Source organism: Lissotriton vulgaris, chromosome 8 (assembly GCF_964263255.1).
Source record: "Lissotriton vulgaris chromosome 8, aLisVul1.2, whole genome shotgun sequence".
In the NCBI taxonomy this organism is placed as follows: Eukaryota; Metazoa; Chordata; class Amphibia; order Caudata; family Salamandridae; genus Lissotriton; species Lissotriton vulgaris.
Window position 1 is genome coordinate 829,901,202 of NC_141696.1, and position 22,342 is coordinate 829,923,543.

Below are 22,342 nucleotides of genomic sequence, written 5' to 3' on the forward strand. Positions count from 1 at the left end.
GCAGGTCAGCCCATCATACCCATTGGCTCCCTTTAATGTGAATGACCTAATTAAACCTCTGTACGTTACTCACAGCCCCCTGAACGCAGTACCTTCCTCTTCAGTGATAAACAAAGTTCCAGGTGTGCTTTTTAATTTGAGTTTTTTTTCAATATTAACTTAAAAGAGGTTACTGATTTTGCCTACTTTTTTGGACGTTCCAATAAAGGGTGATTTATTATTTAACTCATTTTTGAAGTTATAATGTGTTCAGGACAAAAATGGAGGAGGAAGTAACTCCCAGAGGACAAGGCAGTCTATAAAATAGTTCCAAAAGACTTTGATTAAAGAACCAAAAGAGTACAGGCAGAGGCTTTCTCAAGACAAATGGGTAAGACTGGCAAAGTACCTAAGGCGATTTTTAAGATAGTTCAGTCCTTTCCATTCCCTGCAGAAGGGCAACGAAAAAAAAATCATGTCACAATCTCTTTGCAAAAATCTCTCTGAATACTCTCATGAGAAGGTGAGGGTCATATACTAAAATTTTGCAAAAATCTCAGATGCTTCAATGTCTGCCTAGGGCCCACCAGGTCAGAGGAAGAGAGATGGAAAAGCACTGGATGCTTTTGAAAACGTTTTCCTGGAGGACTCAGAATCTGCTATCCCCAATGCAAGCTTGGGGTCACCCGAGAATCCTAAAATGTATGGACTCAACATTCAAGAAATCTATCAATGAGTTGATCAACCAATCCCTGGAGCTAGGTTTAGTAACCCTGCTGGAAAAATCTCGAAGTGCAAAAAATGTTGAAATAGCCTAATGCTAATTCTTCAATATTGCACAACTATAGGCCTATCTCTTTGCTCTGAGCTCCGGGGAAAATTCTTGAAAACTGGCGAACAAGCAGCTTTCCCAATTCTCGGAATGGATTGAGATTGTGCATTTGTCTTAATTCAGCTTTCCCCAGGCTTTAGTACTGAGGATGTAATTTTAGAGGTCCTGGAGTTTATTCAAACCAACTAATAAGAACCGAGGGAAATAGCAGTCACCATTCTTTTAGATCTTTCAACTACTTTTGACACAGTGTCCCCCAAGATCTTGTTGGAATGGCTAGAGGCAGATGGTGTGGGTGACAAGGCCAATCTAAGGCTAAAACCCTTTATAGCAGAGAGGGCTAAGCTATTTATCTCCCTTCTACACATCAAACTATGAAGAATTAAGACACAGGGCCTTATTACGATGAGAGTCGGAAAGTCTCCGATCTCAGGTTTTTTCAAGCCTTATTGCGGTTTCAGTTCCAACCGCCTAATTTCAATGTAGGCAGTCGGAATTGAAACTAGCCAGTCATTCTGGCTGGCTTCCGATGGTCTCAAGGAGCCCGTAGGCCACTCAGAACCGGCACATAATCCCTATACGATGGTGTATCCTCCATCTGGATTCTGATGCTTGGTTTCCGACAGGCTTTCCATGCTGGGCTTTCCGACATAGAAAGACTGTCGGAAAACGAGTTTGGGGGCCCCTAGCAGGGGCCCCTCTTCCTGCTGCCTCTGGTTAGGGGTCTAGAAGGCACCAATTGTGCCCTCTGTTGATCCCTGCACTGTGTGGCAGGCAACTTGGTGCAGGGATGAACAGAATCTCCCATTTCTCCCATTTCTCCATGGGAGCTTGTGCTGCGACCGGTTTACGGCCGCATCACAACCTCCCATAGAGAAATGGGAGTATCGGACCGCACCATGTGCAGTTGTACTGTAATTGCTGTGTTGGGACCGCGGACAGGGTCCGACCGGCATCGTAAAACATCCCCTAGTGTCCTTCAGGCCTCTGGCCTTAAGAACACCTTGGTTAACATCCATACAGTGCCTCTAGCTAAGGCAGTGGAACATAGGGGCTTCAATGTAATACTGTATGCAGATGTCGCCCAAATTATATTCTCTTTCTAGCAGGCAAATGATTTAATGGTGGAAAGGCTCCAAGGCTGTCTCTCTGCCATGACAAGGTGGATGCAGCTGAGTTGCCTAACGCTGAGCTCCAATAAATTGGAGGAAATTGTCTTTGATAACACCTCTCCATTAGACCTGTTGAGGCCATGGCCAAAGGATCTTGAAGAACCACTGGCCTCAGCTACAGTAATGAGAAACCTAGGGATAACAATTGATGAGGAACTCTCCTTCAAAGCACAAATTAACAAAATTGCAGCAACTTTTTTCGCGATTCTGAAGTCTCTAAAAAGACCGTAATATGTTTACCAGCCCATTCATGAAATATGCCAACTCTATACATCGCTGTAGAGCTATTAAAAAAAGGGGCCTCACTAACCCTGTAGCAGCCTTACTGAATATACTAGTAACTCCCATAAGAGAGCTCCACTCCTCAAACCAGATATTTCTCGGCATTCCCAGAGTTCAAAAGGCTAGGAGAGATGGCCAATGTATCTCGATACTGGCTGTTAAGCTGTAGAATGACTTGTCGAAAGAACTGAGTGATTATAATACAAGCCTGAAGACTTTAATTTTTAGGAAAGTTCAGTACCTAGATTTGTTGGCCGTGCTATCTAGCACCAGGACACTTCCTTGCAAGCAACTGTTGCAGCTGTAAAATTGGCAATTCATTCATTCATTAATGTGGCATTGCAACATTCCCTAGAAGATGCAAGAATAAATCTGGCTTATATGTGTCCTTAGTCACACTGCATAGAATTGGATCAAAAAAACTTCATGCAGAGTGTGATTAAGGATGCTTATAAGCCCGTTTTGATCTCGCATCTTTTACAGATGTTTATGTTTCAGTGGGAAAGGGGATTCCACCCTTACTGATACTATACAGGAAAAACAAAATTCTACCCCAATCATAAAGGGCTTGCGACACCCAGATCAAAACCCCTCACTCTGTGAGGCAGTGTAACATTGTAACTGCCAGCAGTTTTAGAGCTGAGTTATGTAGTCATGTATGCTTATCTCCTTTGCAAATAAAAGTAGTAGAATTCATAATAATAACAATGATAATAACCATAATAATAAGAATAAGAATCATGGTACAATTGAAAGGTTTCTATACAAAAATCATCACTGCTAAAAAGGTCACATCAGCAAGCATATGGCAGCCCTGTTTAGGTTGTCACATATTTTCCTTCCTTCTTTTTGTGTCACATTCTTCCAGTAACATATAATAAAGAAATGGACCATTTCATCATCTTGCCAAGGTAGGACCTATTTGCTTTGCCAGTGCTTGTTTGTCAGTAGGCTCTTGGTAAAAAAAAATCAGTCACAATGTCCCTGTGCACTATTATGTTCCTCTGTCTGTTTGTTTTACCAATATTCCCATATCTATTGCACATACATTAATTCGGAAAATCTCTGTTTTAGTACAAATGCTGCGAACAGCAGAGCTCGCAACAGTGAGAAGCAATTGCCTCTTTTCGTTTCTGAGTTATGCGGTCTATAACTCATGCATTAATTCGGTGATGTATCAAGTGAATGTCTGACATAATATCGACAGACAGAATATCGACATGCAAAAATATCGGAGCAAAAATATCGACAACAAAAATATTGGAATCCTATCTTCATTAAGGTAAGTACAAAAATATCGAAAAAATAATATCGAAGTACAAAAATATCGGAATCAAAAATATCGTTTTTTTAAATGTATTAATAATAATGTAAAAATAATATTTAAATACATATAATTTTACAAGTATTAAATAAAAATATTAAAACAAAATTAAAAGTAATACATATACATTTAAAATAAATAAAACACTTAAAAATTTGAAGTAATTTTAAATTTTTTCATCTAATTTATTTGATGTAATGTAATATTTTTTTGTTTTTACCCTGTACGCCTGTACCCCAAAAACCCAAAACTGACCCTGAACCCTAAAAATATCCCTGTACCCCAAAAACCCAAATCTGACCCAGAACCCTAAAAATACCCCTTTACCCAAATACTGAAAACTGACCCTGAACCCTAAAAATACCCCTTTACCCAAAAACTGAAAACTGACCCTGAACCCTAAAAATACCCCTTTACCCATGAACTGAAAACTGACCCATAACCCTAAAAATACCCCTTTACCCAAAAACTGAAAACTGACCCTGAACCCTAAAAATACCCCTTTACCCAAAAACTGAAAACTGACCCTAAACCCTAAAAATACCCCTTTACCCAAAAACTGAAAACTGACCCTGAACCCTAAAAATACCCCTTTACCCATGAACTGAAAACTGACCCAGAACCCTAAAAATACCCCTTTACCCAAAAACTGAAAACTGACCCAGAACGCTAAAAATACCCCTTTACCCAAAAACTGAAAACTGACCCTGAACCCTAAAAATACCCCTTTACCCAAAAACTGAAAACTGACCCTGAACCCTAAAAATACCCCTTTACCCATGAACTGAAAACTGACCCTGAACCCTAAAAATACCCCTTTACCCATGAACTGAAAACTGACCCTGAACCCTAAAAATACCCCTGTACCCAAAATTAATTAATATTATTTAATTACCAATTAATTATTAATGAACAATAACAATAAAGTAAATATGTTATGTTATGTTATTGGCTTTTATACCGCGCACAGCTGCCCCAGCAAAGAGGCGTCCTGGCGCCAAGAAAGGTCAACACAACATCACACAGCGCATAAAGGGAGATCAGAAACATAAGTTAAAAAAGAAAAGTTTTGATGGCACGTCTGAATTGCAGTAAATCCTCCATAGCTCGGATTTCACTGGGAAGAGAGTTCCACAGTTTGGCCGCCACTACCCTGAAGGAGCGGCCACCCATCCTGCACAGCAAAAAACGTGGAACAACAGACAAATTCTGACCCATCGATCTCAAGGATCGAGAAGGAACATAAGGGGTCAGTAAATTCGTCAAGATCGGTGGAGCCATACCTTTCAAAATTTTAAAAGCTAGGCAAAGCACCTTAAACTCGATCCGACGAGCGACAGGCAGCCAATGGAGCGATTGCAGTGCTCTAGACGTCGGGCAACGACGGGGCAATCCCAGAACCGCTCTTGCGGCCGCATTCTGCACACGTTGCAGCCGCATGAGTTCTGCCTTGTTCGCACCTTGTTCGATATACAAAAATATCGAAGGTAAGTAATATCGACAGTCTAAATATCGATATTGGTATGATATCAGTAATATCGAAGTTGTAAATATCGATGTTAATAATATCGAAATTAATAACTTTGATGTTACTAATATCAATTTTTAAATAAATTTAGTGTATATTATATTGTATTTAGTATGTTTTATTATTTATTTTTAATGTAATTTAATTAAATATTGTCTATTACTACTGTAGTGGGTTGTGGGTTTATAGGGGAATAGGGTGGGAAGTAATTTAATTATGTTAAATTAATTATTAATTAGTAGGAATTATTAATTAATTAATTGAAAATTAATTTTTAATTAATTTTAATTAATTGATTAATTGATAAATATGTTCTGTAGCGGGTTATGGGTTTATAGGGGAATAGGGTGGGAAGTAATTTAATAATAATTAATTAATTAATATATGTTTGTAAATATTTTATTTAATAATTAATTGGTAATTAATTTATATGAATTAGGTAATTAATTAATATAATTTTGTACATATTTTTAATTATTAATTAGTTGGTAATTAATTATTATTATTAGTTAATTTCATTAATTAGAGTAATTTTTTAATATATAATTTTTTGTTATTCTTAATTAATTAATTGGGAAAAATAATATTAATTATTAAATTAAATTAATTACAGCTAATGTGCTAATATATTTACTTTATTGCTATTGTTAATTAATAATTAATTGGTAATTAAATAATATTAATTATTTTTGGGTAAAGGAATATTTTTAGGGTTCAGGGTCACTTTTCAGTTTTTGGGTAAAGGGGTATTTTTAGGGTTCAGGGTCAGTTTTCAGTTTTTGGGTAAAGGGGTATTTTTAGGGTTCAGGGTCAGTTTTCAGTTCCCGGGTAAAGGGGTATTTTTAGGGTTCAGGGTCAGTTTTCAGTTTTTGGGTAAAGGGGTATTTTTAGGGTTCAGGGTCAGTTTTCAGTTTTTGGGTAAAGGGGTATTTTTACGGTTCAGGGTCAGTTTTCAGTTCTTGGGTAAAGGGGCATTTTTAGGGTTCAGGGTCAGTTTTCAGTTTTTGGGTAAAGGGGTATTTTTAGGGTTCAGGGCCAGTTTTCAGTTTTTGGGTAAAGGGGTATTTTTAGGGTTCAGGGTCAGTTTTGGGATTTTGGAGTACAGGGATATTTTTAGGGTTCAGGGTCAGTTTTGGGGTTTTGGGGTACAGGCGTACAGGGTAAAAATAAAAAAAAATACATTAAATCAATTAAATGAAATTTAAAAAAAAGAAAATTACATTAAATTATTAAGTGTTTTTATTTATTTTAAATGTATATGTATTAGTTTTAATTTTGTTTTAATATTTTTATTTAATATCTGTAAAATCATATGTATTTTAAAATTATTGTTACATTATTATTAATACATTAAAAAAACCAATATTTTTAACTTCGATATTTTTGTACTACGATATTATTTTTTCGATATTTTCGTACTTACCTTTATGAAGATATGACTCCGATATTTTTGATGTCGATATTTCTGTGCCGATATTTTTGTATTTCGATATTCTGTCTGTCGATATTATGTCAGACATTCCAAAATATTGTGGAACAGACTATCCTGGAACAGAGTATTGCTTTTTTTTGTATTGAATACCTTTTCAAGAATATTGTTGTTTTTAATAATGTTAAATAGTAATACATATCGTTGTTTTATCAATGTAATATATATATTTTATACATGTTAATTTTACATGTTAGTATTGCTTGCATAATTGTGTTTATTTTTTAAAACAAAGTTTGCAATATTAAATGTTTAATTGTATTATTTAACGAGAATAGAATACACAGTTTATTAATTATTTAATTCATTTCTAATGCTTGATACTTTAATTATTGAATAGATGTTTTTATTGATTAACCATTAAGGAATTGTTTAATTGTTATTTTGTTTATTTAAGTGCAATTTGTAAGTTTTCCATTTATGTGTGTTTTATGCATGCTAGCAGTTCATATTTTAGGAGTGGGCTGTTGGGTTTGTAGGGAAACAGAGTTAGAAGGTAATTAAATTACAATTAATTTAATTCATGAGGTGCATGTTTTTAATTTTTATACTTTTGATAGTGATTTATATTTTAATAGTAGGTTGTAGATTTCCTAGGCGAATAGGAATGGAAGTGATTGAAATTATATATAGTTTTAACAGTTAATCATAACTGAAATCATAGATTATTTAAGAGTCAATCTTAATTAATATGTTAAGTGGAAATTATGCATAGTTGATATGTTTTATCTGAACTATTTATTAATTTATTGATATGTGCTTTTAATATTATCATAAGTGGAATGTGTTGTTTCATTTTATTTGTTTAATTCAAGAAATACCTTCATCTAAATCTTTTTTTAATTAATAATTTTTTGTTTGGGTGTGTTTTGGGGGTTGTGGGGGGGGATTTATTTAATTGTACTTAATTATTAAATTTTTTAAAACTATTTTTGCATAGCTTATTTATTTTGTAAGTATACATTGCATGCATATTTGTTAAATATGTTTTAAACATTTATTGCTGTTAAGTATTTAATTATTTTCTAGAAAATTATTTTGCTACAATGGTTTATATCATTCCGAAATTCAACACGTTCTACTGTTGATTGCATTAGAGTGGTATAGTGAATATAACCTCTCCTCATTCCAACACTTTCCCTACTGTTGCATTGGGGCCAAAAACAATGCCGGACGGAAAATGCTTCCGTCAGCCGTGCTCGTGGAAAAAAATACACCTGCATGACCCTCCGCATCGCCGTCTGTGAAATTATGATGCAATACACAGAACATTCCCCACGGCGGACGGAACTCACAAATGACCATCTGCCATGCTTGGAAAAGTTGCAGATTTGACGGCAGCCGACAGGGAAAGCAGTTCAAGGGACTGAAAAGGTCACTCCTGCCAAGAATGACCACACGGCCAATTATGAAGAAACCGAGGAGCTGGAGGACGGGTCATTGCGTTCATATTTCCTTGCTCGCGCAAAGACCAAATGAATGGCTGTAGTAACAAACTCAACTATGATGCACAAAGTGTGCCTGTACTCAACGCTGCCCTCAATCACATCACACACGCCACAATGATACACCCCACACATATGGACACACCCTCATACAACAGCATAAAACCACCCCCTTCCTGGACCAGTATCCTTTTCACACCAGGAGCTGCACAGAGAGACAGTAAACCATTTACCCCCCAGCACAACATCACATACACCCATCTCCACACAACACAACTTCCCAACCACACACCTGACACACTTCACATAAGTCCACCAGCTCCTGCACCCTGCACTTTTCTCACCTTTGCACTATGGCCACACAGAAAATGCCCAAATTCACCGACACTGAGTTGAAAGTGATGGTAGACGATATAAAAAAAGGTAGAACCACATTCGTATGGAAGCCTGGTTCAACATACCCCACTTTTACGCAAAACCCAGATGTGGACATGGATCTACATCAAAGTCAATGCACTGCGCGACATCAAAAGGCGGTGGGTCTACCTCGAGGCCCGGGTCAAGCATCGGGCCCATAGTAACCACGAGGTGGCCCAAAGAACTGGTGGCGGCCCTCCCATACCACCACTAAACTTCACTGAATGGGAGGAGAAGGTGGTTGCCATACTGCATCCAGAGAGTCTCACAGGAATCAAGGAGAGAGTGGAGGCAGCTACCAAATCGATAGGGTATGTTTGGCCTTTCGATTAAAGACACGTGCGTATTGGACACACACGTATTCGAAACCAAGGTTGTATATATATAAACACGCGCTAATGTTGCAAAGTGAACCAACTCCTCCCCCTCCCTCCACCCACTTCCCGGTCTCCCATCCTGACAACAAATGTCCATCCTAATATATGTAGACTATTGTCTCTATGCGTACTTTCTTAATGTTGCCAAGTGAACCAACTCCTCCCCCCTCCCTCCACCCCCTTCCCGGTCTGTCCATCCTAATATATATAGACTATTGTCTCTATGCGTCTATTGTAGTTGTTGCGCAGCAACCCAATCGATAGGGTCTGTTCCTCCTTTAGATTAAAAACACCTGCGTATTTGACACGCGTGTATTCTAATCCAATGTTGTATATATATAACACAAGCTTATTCGAATTCAACGTTGTGTCAAAATTTCAAACAATCGGTGAAGAACTTTCGTAGATTTAAGATTTTTATCAAACACACATTGATATTTTTATGTGTCTGTTTGTGCTTTTTAACAAAAACACGCGCGTATTCGACACACGCGTATTCGAATCCAACATTGTGTATATAAAAACACTCGCGTATTCAAATGCAACGTTGAGTCAAAATTTCAAAGCAATCGGTGAAGAACTTTCGGAGATTTGAGATTTTGATCAAACAAACAGTTACATTTTTATTTATGTAGATAGTAAGTAGCATGTTAACTCACATTGCAATGTATCATGAGACGTGAATGCGACAATCAATTGAGAGAGTAGAGGAACCTGGAACCACACAAGAAAAAGACAGTGATTTTACATATGATGGTAGTACAGGAAAAGCACTGCCCTAGGCAACACTGTACAAGATGCATAACAGTTAACACAGGCCAACACCATCAAAATGGACTGAGGGGGGTTGGGAGCACATCACTTCACCTCTCAGCACAGTTTGTCCCTCAGCATCCTGGTAAATGCACTGCAGTTGACATGTTTACTTCTTTTTCTGCTGTAGAGAGTCACCACGGCTGGATGCAGGTTAGTGCTGTCAAATTTCCTAGACACATCTGTTGCATGAAATTATACCATTGAGATTGGTGTCGGCTGAGAAAACTTCTGCAATACATTAATGTATCTGTACCTCTCACTGCCCAACTCAGGTGAAACACTCAAAGCTACATTGCAAGTAAGCATTTTTACCGAACTGCATTTACCAGAATGCCAAGGGGTGAACCGTGCTGGGAGGTGAAGTAGTGTGCTCCCATCCCCCAAATAACATCAATATGGATGTGACGTAGGTTGTTACAACACACACAGTGCTGATCAGTGAATCCCACAAGAGCCAGCATCAAAATACATTCTGTCATGTGGCCAAAGGTGACATTGTTGCATTTACAAACTCAAGTATAGTTACCCAGGGCTTGTCAGGGGTTATCTCATGTCTTTTTGCATCTGTTCCCACATGAACGACAGTCACTGATGTCATACCCACACCAAATCTCCTTCTCAACAGAAGTTTTCTCATCCTGAATGACCACAACTGCTGTGGTTTACGGGTAAGCATCCTGTAAATAGAAACACTTGCACTACGTGTTCCTTGCTGTAGCAATGTTCTCTTTATTCCCCCATATGTGCTTTTAGATAGTTAGTTGAGACTTCACATTTCCGCAATGTTAGCAAACTCCAATTAGTAATGCAGGCTCGATGGGCTTTTGTTTCAACAAGTAGTCGCTCACACATCAGGCTGTGGGACCTTTAATTCCCAGTTGCCTTGACCGTCCCGCACGATTCACTTACTGTGAGACACAAATCTCCCACTTGTTTTTGGGCTACTGACACACCAAATATTAATAGCGTCTGATACTGAAGACCTTGCACAGTTTTTCTACTTGTAGGCTCTGCCCTTGTCACTTTGTTGCACATTATTAATGGATCCCTACAGAGTGCCACTCCTCATATATACAGACTGCATTTGGAGGTTTCACATCAACCCTTTGCCAGTACTGCAGATTGCTGGTTTTCCGGCTCCTCCTATGCAGTTGCAGCCTGTCCTGTGGTCCAAGCCAACCCCGGTCAGTTGCAACTGTACCGTGAATGGATGCAGCTCATCATTGGATGTATACCATTGGCTGTGCTCTGCATCAGTTATAGGCTGACCTTCCGCTATGCCTATTTTACCTGCGTGCAACCTGTATTCTACTTTCACTGGTGCCCCTTTCAATGGGCCATGGTTGTCTACCTTTCAAACACATCCCGTGCTGATCTGGAGAATGACCTGTGGGTGAGTCCTCTGTTGGCCCACGACCAGGCCTGTTTCGGGGATAGCCGTTTATGGGATGCCTTTCAACGTGTCAGACAGGATCCCAGCTGCACTTGTGAGTTTGCACAACGGCTTCTGTGCCATGCCTACATCGAGCCACTTCCAGCTTGCCATGAAAAGATCCTTTCGTCCTCTTGGTGCGAGGAGCACATCTGTTCCTTCATGCTACTGGATTGGATGGCAGTCCTTTTTGCTGAAGCTGATTTGGATCGTCTTTTGGAACTGCTTGCCTTTGAAGCTGCATGTGCCTTTTTGGATTTGTAACTACTTACCAGCATCTGGAACTGTTGGTAACTAATTCAATATGGTCTCAACATTTCCGCCTCCTTCTGACAAAGGTTCTCAACCATCTCTGACTTTGGCCCTGTCTGCATTAGCTTTGACTTTGCTGACCTCTGCGGTCTGTCTCACTTGGAATCACAGAATTGAGGAAGGGGAGGCTGTCATATGTCCATCGGGGTGATTCTCGCATAATATGAGCTCTGCTTCCATTGTGCAGCTGACACACTTGTAAATCCCTGACTTTGATGCCTTGCCAGTAGCTTCATTCATGTCTGTCACATGGGAATTGTCCGAAGAGCTTGATTTCTCTGCGCTCCTGGAGTACTGTCTGCACATTCGGTTCGTGGTCGAATAACAATGTCCCTTGTCATTCTGTTCTGGTCAGGCCCTATCACCACGACTCAACAGAGTCTCGCAGCTGCAAGTGATCACAGGTGCCTCTTATTTATTTATTTTTTTTAAATATCTTTATTCGAAAGTTTTTTTCCCCCCCACTTTTTTTCCTTTTACATCCGGTGTGTTTTCAACGTTACACAGTCTTTTACAACAAATACAGATTTGCATTACAAAATAATAAAATGCAGATTTAAAACACAAAGACACTAAACAAAAGTGTAGTACATCCTACATCCTATCTATTAGTCTTATAGATCAAACAAATTTCTCAATTACTACCACAGATAATTTTCCTACATTTCCATTGCTCAATGGGAGACCATATCTTACCCCCCAGAGCTTTTGCCTTCCTTCCTTTTCTGTCATATATGGCCCTTTCTAAATTGTATGTAGATAATAGTCTTGCTACCCAAGTCTGGAACGACGGCGCTGATTTCTCCTTCCACGCTTTTGCAACAATTATCCTGTATACTGCTGTAGCCATGAATAGGAATTCTGGATATGTTGTATTTTCCTCTAAGCTTACCCCCAGAATTATCAACTCCTCAGTCAATTTAGTTTTTATTCCCAGTGATTTCTCCAGAAACTCTTCTATTGCCAATTTCAAAGTGTATAATTGTGGACAATTTGCAAACATATGTGTTATGTTAGCCTGTGTTGAATTGCACCTAGGACACGTTATTCCAGTAGAGCCTCCCCAGCTGGCTATTCTGGCCGGTGTGTAATATAATGAATAGACTGTTTTATAGTGTTGGGTTTGGAGAGTAGCTGAGCATAAAATAGTTCGACCAAAGTCTAAAGAAATTTGTAGGTCTTCCGGTCGTGCCTTTACCTGTTCTCTCCATTTATTACTATATTTCTCTCTATCATCTGTTTTGTAAATTTGTAGCTCTGCATACAACTGTCTTATTGTGCATAAGAGGCTGCTTCCCAAGTAATCCATTATCCTACAGCTCGCCATCCCTCCTGCACCCCCTGTTTTTGTATGGAAGTAGCTCCTCACTTGTAGATATTTGAAGAAGCTGTTCCCAGCTATATTATACCTATGCTGTATGTTTTGGAACGTTAAGATTGCTCCCCCTACGTCCATTAAGTCCCCCAATTTCTTGATCCCTTTCTCATCCCATTCCTTCATAACTGTGTCACAGAAAATTTCCATGGGTAGATCATTATTCATATAGAGCCTTAAGTACCTATTATACCTTCCCAGTCCCAGTTTTTTCTTTATTGCTTTCCAGACTTTATATATCGCACTCAGAGTCTTAAATCTTGTATGTTTAAAGTATGCGAAGTCCACAGTTGTTACTAAGGCGTTTTCTGCCGCTTTCCCTAAGAGGGCTTCATATACATTCGCCGGACAATTTCTCCCCTCCTCATCTTGAGCACTTCCGCCTAATAATTCTTTGGAGTATTGTAGAGCTGTTGCCCAGTAATAGAATCTAAAATCAGGTGCTCCCCAACCTCCCCTCTCTCGTGGTAGAGTTAAAAACCGGTACGCTCTACGTGTCTTCCCCTGTGCCCAAATTAATTTATTTATTACTGATTCAATTTTGTTAAACCATATACCTTCAATAAAGAGTGGAATTGCCCTAAACAAATATAAAAATTTCGGAAAAGTAACCATTTTAATAAAATTAATTCTGCCCATAAGAGTCAAGTGTAAGTTATTAACCCTCTCCAGGTTGCTTTTGACCTTGGCTAGCAATGGTTCCAGATTTATCTCTACTAATTTTTCTAAATCTGCCGTCACCTTAACCCCCAAATATTTTGTGTCTGAGACCACTCTTGCATCTACAAATGTAGTGTGTCTATTCTGAACTACCTGTGTTTTCCCCCTATTTATTAAATATCCAGACACCTCTCCAAATTTCCTTGCCTCCTGCTCTATTTCAACCAGTGACTCCTCTGGTGTCGGTGTTATAACAGCCACATCATCTGCATAGGCAAATAATTTGTACTCTTTCCCGTGTAATAAGACTGGGTTAATCCACCTATTTTTTGTAAGCCTTCTCAGGTAGGGGTCTAGATATATTGCAAATAGTAGAGGTGAAGCTGGGCATCCCTGCCTAGTCCCCCGTCTGATCTGTACTGCGTTGGAATATGATCTGTTAATTCGTATCCTAGCACTAGGATGTTTATATAGTGCCTGGATTGCAGTTATATATCCTCGCCCTATACCAGCCCACTCCATAGCCTTCCATAGGTACACCCAAGAAACCCTGTCGAAAGCCTTCTCGGCGTCCAAAAAGATAGCCGCGACAGGATCACCTAAGGCCGCTGCAGCATCCAGTATAGTAATCAGCTGTCTAGTGTGTTCAGTAGTTCCTTTGCCTGGTATAAATCCATGTTGTGTGGGGGAGACCACCCTCTCTATCACCTTACTCAGTCTATTGGCCAGTGCCTTAGAAAATATCTTTGCATCGGCATTAAGCAATGTAATGGGTCTGTAAGAGCCCAGCTCAGTGGGGGGTTTATCTTTTTTCAGGATCACAATTATATCAGCGCCCGCCCAAGATTGAGGAACTATTCTGCCTCCCTGTGCCAAACAGCAGATTGACCAGATATCTTTAGCTAGTACCTCCCAAAAAGTTTTGTAGAATTCTACCGGGATCTGGTCTTGTCCCGTTGCTTTGCCAGATGGTAAGCTGAATATTGCATCCCTTATCTCCTGTATCGATAACTGCGTATCTAGTTTATCTCTTTCTTCTATGCTCAACCCCTCTTGTAGGCCTTGCCTTAAGTATTCCAGACTTTTCGTCTCTATCTCTTCATCATTTTTATCTTGCTCATATAGCCTCTCATAAAATCTTCTGAACACCTCCTGCACCTCCTCCACTTTATTAACGATTATCCCATTGCAGTCCTTAATTTCTTTAATCTCACCTGCAGCTAGCGTTTGCCTAGTTCTAATTGCGAGCAAATGTCCCACCCTCTCGTTACATTCGTAGCATTTTTCTTTATTTGCTAGATATCTTCTTGCTGTTTTTTGTGCCAAGGTGGTCCCTGTTTCCGACTTCTGCACCTCTATAGCCACTAAGATCTGTTCAATAGGGTCTTGTCTTTCTATTGCGTCCAATAGCATTTTTTCCAGCCTGATCAGATTACTAATCTCCTCTTCCACCTTTTCCTTTTCCTTTTTACTTCTTCCCAGAGTATAGCTTAGTCTCTCCCCTTACTCCTGCTTTCCCACACCATATCTGCTGAGGCTGAGAATCTATTTATATCCCAAAATTGGGTCATCCATTCTTGCATCCTTATAATATACTCCTCCTCCTTCAGCAAACCTCTCTCAAACGTCCATGTCGAATTTATTTTTTCTGCTTTTTGTGTCATTGCTAGGCTTAACACCAGCGGATTGTGGTCCGACATTATTCTTGGGAGACATTCTATTTTAGCCCTGCTGACTAGTGAACTAGAAATAAAGAAGTAGTCCAGGCGGGCTACTGTTTGATGTGGTGCTGAATAAAAAGTGCTACCTGCGCCTAGGGGATTAAATTCCAACCATATATCCACCAGCGCATTATGTCTAGCAAGGTTTTCTATTGCTTTATGCACCTTTTTTTTCCTTCCTTGATATCTGCCTCCACTTGCATCTATTACTCCATACAATCCATTGATATTAAAATCCCCGCAGCAGATCACAGGCTCTGGCCACAAGGCTAACTCACTATCAATAAAGTCTAGTAATTCCGGTTCATCTTCGTTTGGACCATATAATGAGGCCAGAGTACATCTTCCCGCAGCTGTTTCTATGTCTAGCATCACCCATCTCCCTTCAGAATCCTCTTTTTTCTTTTTAATTTTAACAGCACCTTTTCTGGCCAGAACTGCCACCCCCTTATTTCTTCCCTCTTGACCTGTGCTAGCAAGAACCTCAAATCCCATCTGGCCAAGCAGGAATTTATCTTCCGCTGCTACGTGTGTTTCCTGTAGACAAGTTATATCGATTTTCCAGAATCGCAATAGTGCAGAGAGCTTCTGCCTTTTCTCCATGTTATTTAGCCCACAAATATTGATCGTCATTAACCTAATTGCCATAATTCTAATTTAGCATTTGCCAGCTTCTCAGCTACTTTTTTTATCTTTTTCTGTGCATTCTTTATCTGCTTCACTACAAACTTTACAAATCTGTATTATTTTACACCACCACCTTTCACCTGTGACTTCTTCCCTTCCTTCCCCCCCCTTTAAGCCCCCCCACCCCGATTGCTCCCCCCCTGTGACAGGCAAATAGGTCATCCCTGACCTATGCGTGACCGCTTAGCGTTGTAGAGTCGCTCCCCCTCTCCTCCCCTCTTATCATCTACTACTTTGGCCTGTCAGGCTTGGTAAGTTATCTTTGATTATTTCCTTCGAGCCCCCCCTTGCTCTTTTAACTCTGTCAGAAAATCCCCCGCTTTTATTTCAGAAAAAAACATTCTAGTGCGGCCCGCTACGATGACCTTCAGCTTTGCTGGAAACATTAGATATGCCTCTGCTCCTTGGGACTGAAACGCATTAATCAACTGTCTTAACCTCCAGCGCCTCTCCACTGTTATGTGGCAAAAGTCAGGTCTCGCAAAAAAAGTTATCCCTTCCACCGTTTTTTTGGCATCAGGTCTGGCTCTCTCCATTAGTTCTTGCCTTGCCAGGAAGTTTCCGAAAAAAACTAACATAGCCCTGGGTAACGTTCCTGAGCCTTCCTTGTGAGTTTTTCTTTTTACGAAGAGTGGATATCTATGGGCTCTCTGCACTTCTTGTTCCCAGTTCCATGGTACCTCTGGGAATGCTCCCTTTAGCAACTTGACGACAAAGCCTCTAGGATCTTGGCCTTCAATCCCTTCCTCTATTCCAAGGAGCCTGGCATTATTGCGCCTCTGGCGATTCTCCAAGTCCTCCACCTTCCACTGTAAATCTTCCATGGTCTTAGTCTGTCCCTCTCTAGATGTCTGCCACTCATTTACTTCGTCTTCTAAATGACCAGTTCTTTCTTCAACTTCAATGATTCTTTCCTCCACTTCTTCAAACTTTTTGTTTATTTTCCTGATTGAGGCTTGGATTTTTTTCGTGTCATGCCTGGCCCTCCGACTTTCAACCCTTGCCTCCATTTGTATCTGTTTCAACGTGGCAAACATTAAGTCCAGCTTCCCTCCATCATTTTGTGTCTCTTTTTCATCTTCTTTATATATATTAGAGGTAGCGGAATAGTCCCATACTAGCTTTTTGTTTGTTCCCTTATGCATGTTCTGGGGGGAGCCCGCTCTTCTAGATGTTGTTTTGCGCTTTTTTTGCGTGCTTCTCCCCCTAGAACTATCGCTAGCTTCAGAGCTCGAGAGTGAGTCTGAGAAGTCTCTCTCTTCCTCGCTGTTTGCCAGTGTTGACTCTGATTCCTCAGGGACAGAAAAGAACCTATCTCCATCAGCCCCTTCAGCCCCTTCTGCTCCAGCCATCTCTGCCAGATTGTCATTATGTACCCCCAGCATAGCGTTCTCTTTATCTTTGGCTTGTATCTGCTCCTCCCGTATTTCAGCTTCCACCTCATTAAGGGCCTCAAGCATTTGCCCTGTATTTGACATCACACCCCCACCGTCGGCCTCTCTCACCTCTTTACCCGGGTCTTGGTTTCCGTCCTGTACCCCCTGCGTCTGTTCTTGATCCATTGCAGCGCCGTCTGCCTGAGCCGCTGCCTGACGCCCCGCTGGAAGCTCCGCGGGAAGCGTGAGCTCCGTAATCCCTGGTTGCTTAGCAACGCCTCGGCTTGCGTCCTCGAGGACGCTCTGTGCAGAACCAACGGACGGCATGATTGCCGTGTTTTGCAGGGTTCCTGACGGCCCTGAAGCTCCTGGTACCTCCGCTTGAGTTTTGGCGCCGAAGACCTCGGATACTGAGGGTTGCCGATACACGGTATCGTTTCTCTTCTTTTCTGCCGCATCCCGCACCATTAATGCAGTACTAGCGCCTCTCGCGCCTTTATTTTGATTCAGCGCTTTCTCCTTTTCGCCAGCTCTCTCCGATTTGCGTAGCTGTGTTTTTGTTAGGGTAGAGACCGTGGGGGTTGTCTTTTTACTGTTAGGTGGCACCTTTGTTTTCGGGATAGCGCCCAATCTGCCCGCTTCCTTTTGTGATGTCTCCTTGCTTGTAACGCTGGGCATGGATATCTGCTGCTGTATTTTCTCCTTTCCTCGAGTACCCATTTCTGCCATCAATATTTTGAGGATTCTGGAGTACCACAATTTCGCTTTCTTGAATATGCTTGCAAGGTTAGTAATTCCTCCGTGGTGAAACAAAGCTGCGGATTGCATGCTGCTTACAGTTCTCCATTAGCGCCTGAAGTTTTTGCTTATCGGCAGGAGAGGGGTCTGAGTGCGACTTACTCCCACAGCGCCTCGGCGGCCATCTTGCCCCCGCCCTGACAGGTGCCTCTTAGATGTTATGGGGCGGCGGGCTAGGTGCCCCACACTTGGGTAGGGGACTATCCAGAGAGAAGAGTGACAAAGCACATGTGATGTACATTTGACCATCTATGAGCTGAGGAGTGTGTTCTGTTGAAAAAGTCCATAGTTTAGGGACATTTGATACAGGTTCTTCCAGGAGGGGACATGGGTTTGTGGGTCTTCATCCAGAGTGCCTATTGATATACCATCTTTCTTAATGATATGTGGACATGGTACTCTGCTAAATGTTGTTGTGCAAAATGCATATATCATATACTTCGTTTCCGTATTCTGCATGTTCTTACAAGGTAGTTGGAATAAAACTTCTGAACTGTTTCTTGTCTTCAAATGAACCCCTTGTGGACAAGTATAAGAGTCAGGACAACAGGGTGTGTCTTGCTAACGCTATTCCTGTGATATCTGAGAGTTTTGTGTCCTGGGGTGTCTGTGAGTTTGTATCACTGACAGTGAGTAACTGAGCTAGTGAGGCACTATGACTATTAGGTCCAGTGCTTCAAGGTACTAAGGTGGACGGATGACTCGGTCCTAGCCTGCCCAAGTCCTCTAATCCTGCGCATAGTTCTGTGTGTGGACAAAATCCCTGCAACAATCCTCAGCGTTTGGGAGACAACAGCGTAGCACACAGACACAGCCATAGTAGCTCATTGTCAACTTATACTCAACTGGTGTAGTTGGTGATTATTATTATTATTATTTTTTTTATAAACTTGTATGGCGCAACAGCTACCCAAAAAGGGTTTCCCGGCGTCTGATAACACAGCATCATAGATGGACGAGTATAGCTGGCGCATTCAGGTTACTGATCGAACAACCAGGTTTTTATTGCTTTACGGAAATTTGAGAGATTTCCCTCCTTTCTTATGTGAATTGGAAGGGAATTCCATATAGTGGGGCCCAGGTGGGAAAAGGATCTTCCTTCCATCCTGGAGAGCCTGACTCTTGGCACGCAGAACTTTTCAGCTGATAGGGACCTTAGGTTTTTTGTAGGAACATAGGGGAGTGCCAGTGCCTGAAGATATTCCGGGGCAGTACCTGATTTAATTTTAAACATGTAGTTCAAAGCCTTAAATCTGATACGACTTTCCACCTTCAACCAATGCAGTTCACGTAAGTAAGGAGACACACTAGAGTTTTTGGGGACGTGGCAGAGAAGTCGGGCAGCAGTGTTTTGAACTAGTTGTAGTCTTTTTATGACTGCTTTGTTTGCCCCCAAATACAGGATGTTCCCGTAGTCAAGCCGGGATGTGATTAAGGCATTGACTACTGTTTTTTGCATGGGGACCGGCAGCATCCACAGAATCTTTTTGAGCCATTTGATAATGGTGAAGCAGAGACCCACTACCTTACTTGCCTGTTGCTTCATGGACAAAGTATTGTCTAGAATCACTCTCAAGTTTCTTGCCTGGGTCACTGGCGTAGGAAGATCACCCATCTGTGTAGGCCAGTGTGTTATATTCCAGAGCTCAGGCTGTTTGCCCAGAAGGAGGATCTCTGTCTTGTCTCCATTTAATTTTAACTGGTTAGTTGACATCCAGTTGAAGATGTTCAGAAGACCATTTTTGAGAGAAGACGACGATGAGGATTGGGGTTCCGATAGTGAAAAGACAATTTGTGAGTCGTCTGCGTATGTCATAAAAGTGAGTCCAGCTTTCTCCACTAAATCTGCCAGGGGTCTCAGATATAAATTGAAGAAAAGCGGACTAAGAATGGAGCCCTGTGGGACCCCATGAGGGGAGTTGAAGTTTCCCGAGCTTGCGATGGTAGATGCAATTTGGTATGTACGTTGGCTCAGGAAAGATCTGATCCACTGCAGTGCCATTCCACCGATTCCATTCTTTTCCAGTGTGGTAAGTAGTCTCTCGTGCGACACCGTGTCAAAGGCTTCGCTTAAGTCTAGTAAAATAAGCGCAACCGTTTGACCGTCGTCGAGGAGTTTTTTGATGGATTCGGAAATTCCTAACAGAGCAGTTTCCGTAGAGAAACCGGATTGGGTGGGGTGTAGGAGGGCATTGTCATCAGAGAAACGGGTGAGGGCTGTGTGTACATGTCTTTCCAGACATTTGGAGAACACAGGAAGGAGTGATATGGGTCTGTAATTGGCTGGCTGTTCCGGGTCAGCTGTAGGTTTTTTCAACAGTGGGGTCACTATGGCGTGTTTCCATAGGGGAGGAACTGTGGCTAGCTCTAAAGATGAATTTAAGGTATCTGCAATAATATTAAGTGCCGGGGTTTCAAGAAGTTTTAATATATTGACAGGGATGGGGTCACGTGGAGAACCAGATTTGATTGATTTCAGGAGGGAGGTGAGGGTATTGGTTGTAATGGGCGGCCAATTTTGTAAAGTTTGATTAGCACTGGGGTTGTATTCCCAATTATCCGTAGAGTTGATCTTGCATTTGTTCTTATCAATCTCAATGATAAGTTTGTCAATTTTCTCTGAGAAAAATTAGGCTAAATCTTGACATTGCTTCTCATTAAGAGGGCGTGATGGGGCAGTAATCTGCGCACCCGCCAGATCTTTGACTGTGTTAAACAAAGTTTTGGCTTTGTTTGCTGCTCCTGTTATAGTTTCAGCAACGTATGTAGCACGTGCTTTCCTACATGCAGTATGGTAGAGGTTCCTCGCAGTCTTATACTTGTCTTTTTTGTCAGGGTCGAATCCTTGCGCCACGCCCATTCAAGCGCTTTACATTTTGCTTTTTCCCCTTTCAGTGAATCATTGAACCATCGGGCAGGGGGGCGATGTACTTTGCCCTTGTGCTTAGGAGTGGATATACAGGATTCTACTGCCTTGGTAAGCCATAATTGAGTAGCATTAGCAATGCTCTCCATAGTGGTGTTCTTTTTAGGCGGATTTGAGCCAAGTGCCGAGTTTAATTTAGAAATATCTAAGGATTTCCAATTTATTTTGGGCTGAGTCGGTACAATCTCAAGATCAATAGAGGAATATGAGATGTTGACGCACGTCAAGGCCTACTTCCTCACCACTGTAATTGTCACTGGGCATGTGTGGGTTTGGAGCAGGGGGCTGATGCTGGTCATCATTGTCCAGAGTCAGGGGGATCTTCTTGCACAAGGCCAGGTTGTGTAGCATTTAGCAAGCAACTACTATCTGGCACACCTTCTGTAGGGAGTAGAGTAGTGCACCACCACTCTTTGCTAGTCACCTAAATCTAGACTTGAGCAGTCCAGAAGAGCGCTCCACCACACATCGTGTTCTCCCCTGGGCATCAATGTAGTGGACTTCCCCGGGTGTTGTTGGATTCCTCAGTGGGGTCATCAACTATCGATGATTGGGATACCCTGAGTCACCTAGTTGTGAGGAACACAGACAAACATTGCAATTAGAATATGTGAGGAGAGCAGCATGTCACACATACATCACAGTCATTGACACAGCACACTCACCAACAAGCCAGGCCCACTTGGGTGCAGATTAGCCATCAACTGTGGTATGCTGCTGTTCCGCAAGATGTTGGAGTCATGTTCAGAACCAGGAAACTTTGCACAGACGTGTGAGATTATCTGGCGCTCGATCACGTACCGCAGTTCCTCTCAGCAGGTCGACCCGCTGAGAGGAACTGCGGTACGCGATCGAGCGCCAGACATTTTTCCAGGCACCGTCCTGTACATAACATCCTTCGCATCATCGTAAAGCCATATTACGACGTGGATATACCATGTGCTATCAGGCACCACTCCCATGCTTTCAGGCATCGTCCTGCTTATATACAAAACGCTATCACGTGTGAGCACTATAATTGTGAGTCGCTGACCACTACAGTGTACCTGGCTGGGCTAGCTGTAAGTAATTTTAATTCTTCACCATGCATGGGTGAGAACAAGTCATTACTCAGATGTCCCCAAATGCCCTGTCCTGATGAGACCCGTATCCCTGAGGGTCGAAACGCTGTCGACGCCACAAGGAATTGAACCTACAATTAGTGCCTAGGATCATATATGGACACCAAATATAATTATTCATTAATATTTTGATCATTTTCCTTCCTTTTGGTCATCCTATGAGAAACCACTGTGCTTGCATTTATTTCATGTCGTCTGAATTGTTTTTTGGTTTCACATGTACACTTGGGACACTGTGCACCTTCTTGTTTTCTGTCTTCACATGACTATGTG

The 22,342-nt window shown here is 41.4% G+C and overlaps 1 protein-coding gene across 3 annotated transcripts in view; it reads right to left on the reverse strand.

Moving 5' to 3' along the window:
• Positions 1–22,342, reverse strand: part of LOC147698064 (interleukin-18 receptor 1-like) — a 477,649-nt gene that overhangs the window by 158,410 nt on the left and 296,897 nt on the right. The gene's annotated exons all lie outside the window — the stretch shown is intronic.